The following is an 8,202-nucleotide window of genomic DNA, read 5'->3' as shown; positions in this document are numbered from 1 at the left end:
GTATATTTCCTATACTAGAATTATTTATTCTGAAATTAATTACATTGTAAATTAACTGAAGAGATGTTTTAGCAGAAGGTACTGTTGACCTAGGCACCATAGGTTACCTTTTTTAATTATAAAATCTTGATTGTTTTTGTGTAGGAAGTTGTTTGTAGCATACCTTTACCACAAAACAAATATTTTGGTGATATTTTGAAAACTGAATTTTCGAATAAATAAATAAATACGGGAAAATGAGACATATTTTGGACTGGTAAGTCCTTTTTATTCTTTTGGTAATTTGTTTTTTAGATACTCTGCATACATCAGAATACAAAACTAAGGAATTATTACTTTCCAAACCTCCCTTTCCATAGGTACATGAGCTGCCTGATAAACGCAGGTGGACAAGAAATAAAAATAAATTGATGAAAAATAATAATAAAAAAAGGCACAACAATAAAAAAGCGCGTAGATTCTTAAATGACGATACATATAAATTTCAAGTTTTTATAAATAAAGGCAAAAGAAATAAAATCTCTAAGTAGAAAGATAATGGAGCCTCAGCACTTAAAATCTGAAAAATTTTATTTTGAGAAAAGGCCACTTAAAGTTGGTGACACTGATCTGGTAGTATTGTGAGATTAGTTTAAGAGTTTATTGGTAATGAAGCTGCCCCTGCTTCATAATCTGGGTCTTACTTTTCTCCTCTTGTGATTAGCCGCCTTCCTGTCTAGATATGCTGATGATATTTCAGTGCGTGGAAAAGTACAATAGTAATCCAAGTGGCTGGCTGTATAACAAGCATTAAAGTTTGCTACAGCTTGCTTCCATTTTTATTCTTAGGGCAGTATCTCCACAGTCTTGAGTGTAGAGATTCATTTTGGTCCTGGGTTTGGCTATGAAGACACGCCTCCAGGAGCTCGTCACTCGTCATTCTTTTGTAGACTTCAAAAATTTGTTTTCTCCCTTCCTCATCAACAATGAATTTCACTTTCATGGTAGAATGTGACCGGGGAGCCTCATTATTCATCACTGCATTTTTATAAAAGCAATAGGTATCCACTGATTTATCAAAATAATCATGATTATGATATTCATCTGTGGAAGAGCAATGATAGAATCATGCTAATATGGCTCTTCTTAATTCCTCTACACTTGTTCATGCAAATTTTTTGATTGCATGTCCATAATAAAGTGTCAGAGCTTCAATTACATAATCTGTTATCTTATTTTTTCCAGAAAGTAATTTCATCCTTCTCCCATTTACTACTTTCACATAATGTCCTCTTCAGGTTTTCTAAAGCTTTACGAAACCCTTTACACGCATGGCTGATGCATTAAATTTTCCTGCTAGTTACTCTTATATAATAGTATGGCCCTTTTGTCATCATTCTTTTTATTTATTTTATCAAATGCAGTGCTATCTCTATCTGACGGCATTCTCTCAGAACATAAATTCAATTCCCTTGATCGAGCCCATAATCGTACGGCTGCGCTCCACTCCATAGATCCACTCTTCTGACTATAGTAAATGTTGCACTTGTGCTAGTGAGCTGCCATTAGCTCTCTATATTTCCCATCATTTATCTTTTTAGTTTCTAGTTTTCGTTTATGAGAATTACAGGTCTCACAATAGTTATTCAAAGGTTCATAATCTGTCACAATCCCTGAATGTCTCTCAATTGCCAACCGCCATCAAATGACAGACTCACTGGCAGTATACCATTTACTGGTGTAATTCCCAATTCATTTTCATCATTTCTAAACAATTCTTTATTATTCATAAGAAAAGATTGTACTTTAGCAGTAGCTATCTCAGTAACATGACTTGAATACCTTTTGTAAGTTTTGAAGGCAATTTTCCTCAAACTCAAACACCAGCATAATTTTGTGAATCCATTATACCCTAAACTCAGCAACATTGTTTTATATATATAGATATATATATATATATATATATATATATATATATATATATATATATATATATATATATATATATATATATATATATATATATATAATAGCATGGATGTTACGGGAGAAAAAACATTTGCTCAAACCCCTCTCATCACCGATAATGTTTTCACATTTGTTCCATTTCACATATATTATTGAATCAACGACATTTCAAAATTACTTCCATTGTAGTGTTATTTTCGAAGCGAAATGGACAGGCCATCCACACTCACAAGATATTCTGTGCTAATAATAGAGTATCTATCACTGAATATATTCACATTTTCATTCGTAAACATAGATTTACGAACAACTGACAAAGGTACAGAATTGGCATTCGAATTTTCACACTTGGATTCTCGATTTCTTTTAGAAGCTTTTCCTCTTAAATGAACATATTTCGGCAATGTCTCGCACGTTTTGTTGGTCTAGACATGTTAATGATAATGTGAGATACGTGTAGAATTAATGACCACTTAAAATTCAATCAATAACAACACAAAAATGCTTATTGTCCGTCAGGAATACATTGAAATCTTTGTCAACAAACACACGTGATTGTTTTGGGATGAGAGTCATCTGCGGTCAAATGGTTGCTAAGACAAACGCACTGGGGGAAGAAAAGTCAAGAGTAAAAGTAATGAAAACTACAACCCAAAATGCGAAAAAAAGTGTTCTGCGTTTACAGCTGCATTTAAAGACCACTTGGCATTAAAAAAAACCCATGACATTTAGACTTGTGCGCGGGCAAACACGTCAAGACACCTACCAGATTATACTTATATAATGTTATGGGGTAATCATCTCGATTTCGAATTTTGAACGATTATGTCCCAATTTTATAGGTTAATGGTCCCTTAATATTAGTAAATGTGAACTAAAGTGAAAGTAAAGTTAGATTATTATTATTATTATTATTATTATTATTATTATTATTATTATTATTATTATTATTATTATTATTGTAAAACACCAGAGAGGGGCTCACTCTCTCGGCTAAAGTTCTAAGTTATATGCGCGTAGGTCTTGAAACTCCTCTATATTTACATATATATTGAACAGTATAACTTGTATATCGGACGAGGTTTTAGCTGCAAACAAAAAGACAGCTCGTCAATAAAGAAAATACAGCAATGGTACAGGATTACATTAATCGCAATAGTGTTCATTACAAGAATTAAATACAAGTCAATAATGAAAATTTAGCAACGGTACATTCTCTTGATAGGCCCCTGCGAGCAAAGATAGGGTTCATTACAATGAATAATAGACTTTCATCTTTTCCCATTTCCAGTTCTATTTCAGGTTCAGTTCAAAAGAACATTTCCAGATGCTGACGTTAATTGTCTGCTAGTGATTAGTTGTCGAGCCAAATGTGTGATTGGTTCTTCACACACAAAGAGACACTCCTAGATCACCGCATCAGTCAACACAGCAAGACAAGCGCAGAGATGCTCACACCACAGTGGACAGCCATGCACTGCCGTAGTCTGAGGCCGTAACGTCACTCTGTCTGGTGCGAGATGCCCCTCTGAGCTGACCAATCATGGAGCTAGAACATAGCTATGCTCATTAAAGGTTGTGTTTACGGCGCTTGGAGTTAGTCCTGGAGAACGTAATAAGTGAAACTAAATTGATCTTCATGGGTTAAAGAACATAATAATTTCTTGACATTAGATTATGGTGTATCTTGCATCGCCCTCTATTTTATCATGGGCTAAATATTTCCGTAGTTACGGCTTCGCTTGGGTTACTTCACTTAAATGACCTTGCTATTTTTCAACTCAGATAATAAATTCAATATTCACAAATGTAGCAAGCAGCACTCGGCATTCACTCATTGCACTTCACATACATCACTTTATATCGCTCCGAGTGACCTACATAACTTTCCCTAGAGGCAAGTAGCCTCGGGAAAGCCATTCTTCCAGCATTAGAATGATGTCACCGACTTCGTCGATGTCATGCTTTGGCACTGATCATTTCTGCCGCTCCTCGAGCATGGGGGGATTATCTTTTATTCAGCTACACCAGAATTTGTCAGCGAGGAACTGTGCCTGTCTCCATTGGTTCTTCACATACATGTCCTTCTTGCATGTGGACATGAAGGGATCGGGCGACCCTTTCAAATTAAGTATCATGTTAGGGGCAGGGCAGTTTGGGCCGTCGTTGATTTTCATCAGAAGTTGGTTGTTAACGACAGCCTCCACTTCACAGGAAAGAGTGTGAAGTGTTTCTTCAGTCGTGACTTGTTGGAGATAGGCAGCTGTGAGGGCTCTTTGGATGGACCTGATCAGATGCTCCCGCACTCCGCCGAAGTATGAGGCATATGGTGGATGAAAGTTCCATTCTATGCCTCAGATTGAGAGTGTCTCTGATTTCTCCTTTGTTGAAGTACGGGAAAGCTTCTCTTAGCTCTCCTTCTGTGGCCACAATGTTAGTCCTGTTGTTGGACCACATTCTCTTGATAGGCCCCCTGCGAGCGACGAAACGCCCAATTGCATTGACAAAGGAGTCTTGCACCATTGTATCAATCACTTTCAGGTGGACTGCTTGTGAGGTAAGGCAAGTAAAAATAGCGCGCAAAAGCTTCACTGTGGACCTTCCTTGCTTCGCTGAGAACGGTCCAAAGCGGGCTGACCTAGTGTTAGTAAAAGTGTGTTCATCTCTACAAAGCCTTTCAGATGGCAGTTCAGCCAGCATCTGAATTACTGGACGACTACTTAATCTGCAACAGAACAAGCATTCTTGACTATCACATTGCGGACGATCCAGTAGTTTGTCCTCAACTGGATTATCAGGTGGTTTTTGCCACAATAGCTGCAGGACTCATGCGTGGCTCTCACCATGAGCTTGACCACCGGAGAACTGCAGAGCAGCATGATTGGATGATTGGTCGTGTCTGCCAGTGTTGACTTCTGCAATTTACCACCGACGTGGAGCAATCCATCGTCTGGACATGGTCTGAGCTTTATTAATTTACTAGACCTATTCAGCAATCTTCCCTTCTTCGAGAGGGTGCTTAACTCTACTTCGTATTCTTGTCTTTAGGTTAGTCTCCAGATCAAATTCTCCACGGTACACAAGTCGTCGCTGTATGTGCAAGCCTTTTGCATGTTGCTGATAAATCTTGTCTTCCACGCAAAATCCTGACAAACATCAACCAAGAAGAGAATCTCGTCGCTATATGTTCAATGAATGTTGGTTCTCACTTCGTTACGTCGAAGACGAGAGAAGTCTTCACCTCAGTGTTGTCTGGATGAAGCTCTCCTCTGATCACGTATTTGAGCATGGATAGACAGAGTGCTTCGTCCATCTTGAGGAAATCTGGTCCTGAAAGCCACAAAGAAGACTGAAGGAAGTCTCCGACAGAGAGGGTATATGACGTGTGGTCAGCTGGGTTAGCAGTATTATTGATGTATCTCCAACGCCATAAAGTCAGATGTATCTGTAATAAGATTGTCCGTACTTTCCACGAAGGTTTGATACCTTGCAATCGGATTTCTGAGATATTTTAGCACTGACATGCTATCAGTCCAGAAGACAGACAGGTCCAGTTTCGTGTTGAGCTCAGTCTTCAGCTGTGAGTCCATCTGTGCAGCAACAGCAGCTGCAATCAGCTTAAGACGAGGGATGGTGGTCCTTTTCAGAGGGGTGACTCTTGCCCGTCCTATGATGAGAGTGCAATGGATCTTTCTGTCGACACCAACTATACGCAATTAAGAGACTACACCATAGCCTGTCTGACTTGTGTCTGCGAAGTAGTACAACTGAACGGTGACAACATCTCCGAAGTCTGGTGGTATGAAGGACATTCGCAGTTGGAAGTTTTCCAGTTGTGGCAGATGCACGAGCCAGGTCTTCCATTGAACATGTTTATCATCAAACATCTCATCCCATGAGAGCTTCCTTCGGGTAATTTCTTGCAACAGGATCTTTGCGATCAAAGTGACTGGGGATAAGTAGCCCGAGGGGTCGTAGATCGATGCAAAAATGGAGAGCACACCCCGTTGGTTGAATGGCTTGTGTTTAAGGACAATTTCGAACGTGATCATGTCTATGCTCGTATTCCATCTTTATTCAGGTCTAGGACAGGCACCGAGTCATCTCGTCCTTTTCTGGGGATTCCAGCTAGAATTTGTTTGCTGCTGGAAGTCCATTGGTTATGGCAGAAACCTCCATCCCCGCACAGCCTGATCAGATATCTAGTCAGTGTTATGCATTCTTCCTTACGTCCTGTAATCTTGCACCAAAAATGTGCGACGTCATCCTGAAGACTTGCAGTTCCTTGCTGGTGTCACCTTCTGGCTACCAGAGGTACCTCAGGAAGTCTCTGTCCTCTTCAGGCACCTTCACCTGATGGAGCATTTCCTGCACGTCTGCTATGATGGCCTGTTGACCCTCTCCGAAAAGCAGGAGAACGCCCATTCAGGCTATCCGTGAAGTCGGGGCCTTGCATCAGATGTTCATTGAAAGAGGTTCCCCGGTGCCTTCCCTTCAGATTGAAGACCACTCGGTGTCTTTGTTTGACAGGATGCCTGACAGAGTGGTGCGGCATGACCCATACCCCCCGTCCTTCCTGTCTAACTGACTTACAAGAACCCTTTCGACATAGTCCGTATCAGTATATTTTTCCATCTGAGCTATGTAGGATGTCTTGTAAGCTTGGTCATTGTCTAGTCTTTAAGCTTTTTGCTTGTCAAATTGCCATATTTATATTATCAGGTAGATGAGTAGAGTCTTTGAATGGCAGCTTGGCCACTTACTTTCCATCTCTTATCCTCTAGGGAACCTTCCAATCTAGAGAGTGATACCTTTTTGAAGAAGTCTCGATTAAAATGACTCCGGCGTAGCTCTGTCAGGTCTTGAGCGTCAAATTTTTGATGAACATGATGTACGGGGGAGACCTCTGATGCAGACCGGTCTCCAGTAGAACCGAAAGCTTGTTGGCAGTGCCGTGGCGCTACTCCAGAATGACTCGCTTCAGGGTCGTGTCTAACCCAATCGGCAGCTCGACCTCTTTGTGGTCCGGTGGCTTGCTTTGCAGCTGTACGTCTGCCATATGTGGCCATCTCACCAGCCATTCTGAAGACATCATGTAGTCCGTTAACACGTTAATCTTGTCAATAACAAAGACTTTTTTATTCGTTCTTCCTCCTCACCTTCGTTGATATTACCAAGGGTGAGTTGAACCACTTTCTTGCAGGCAAACGTACCGGCCTCTGTCACCACGGTTTGGTTATAAGGCCTTCCCATAACACCTAGCCAATCTTCTTAGGCTCCTTGAAGCTTATGTGGGTGTGGCTCCTCCATATATGAAGCCGATCATAGTGCACATTCTGGTCACCGTTACTGGGATGAGCTTCAACATTGTTTCACCATCTAGTGGTTGGTCAGTGGACATGGCGTGTAAGTGCCCCGTTATCACAGGGGTCTCAGCCTCTGGAGCAATTTCTGTTTTAATTCTATCAGACAGTGCATTGCTAGTCGTCCCAGCCCAGCTTTAGGCTTGTCAGATTTCTTGGATATAGTTGCTGTCTTGGAGTTTGCATTGTCCCTTGGTAGGGTCTTCCTCACATAGTGCAAGAGTGTGTGATGTGTTCCCAAGTAGTACTTACCACATGTGGCTTCATGATTGTGTGAAACATTTAGGCATCTAAAGCAGAGTTTGGCATCCACCATAGCATTCCAGCGGTCAGTCAAATTCAGGCTTTGGAATCGGTGGCACGATTGAATTCCGTGCTCATCTTTCTAGCAGTAAATGCAATATATCCTATTGTCGGAAGGAGAGCTGTGGTGAATGAGCAAGGCCTTAGCTTTAATCAGCTTGCTCGTGCCCTCAGGTTTGCCCTTGGATGGACGGCAGTCGCACTCGTAGTACTTCAGTTCTTTAGCGACCAGTGCCTGTCTCTCCACAAAGCTGATGAAAGCTGGAAGATTATGTTCATGTTCCAGATACTTAGAGACCCATCTCACTTGTAATGGGTGAGGGAGCTTTTCTGTATTTTTCCCATAGTTTCTTTCAGCTCAATTCTAGTGCAATATGCACACAGTGTTGCCTTGACCTTCTATAGGTAAGAAGCCTAGTTCATTAAACCTTCGCTATCACTTGTTGGGATTTCCCTTCATTCGAGAATCTTATGAATAAAGGCCTTGGCAGCATCAACTTCTCTGCTGTAGCATTCACTCAGATGCTTCCTTGCCTCATCATACCTCATTGTCGGTGGCAGGTGTAGGCAGTGTTCAACTAGGTTTCTC

At 40.8% G+C, this 8,202-nt stretch overlaps 1 pseudogene; it reads right to left on the bottom strand.

Annotated features, from left to right (window-relative positions):
- Positions 1-631: 631 nt before the first annotated feature.
- Positions 632-1,545, bottom strand: LOC137614940 (uncharacterized; annotated as a pseudogene).
- Between the last annotated feature and the right edge of the window lie 6,657 nt (positions 1,546-8,202).

Source organism: Palaemon carinicauda, chromosome 21 (genome assembly GCF_036898095.1).
Source record: "Palaemon carinicauda isolate YSFRI2023 chromosome 21, ASM3689809v2, whole genome shotgun sequence".
Classification (NCBI taxonomy): Eukaryota; Metazoa; Arthropoda; class Malacostraca; order Decapoda; family Palaemonidae; genus Palaemon; species Palaemon carinicauda.
The sequence above is the reverse complement of the archived record's forward strand: the minus strand, read 5'-3'. Positions and strand labels throughout refer to the sequence as shown.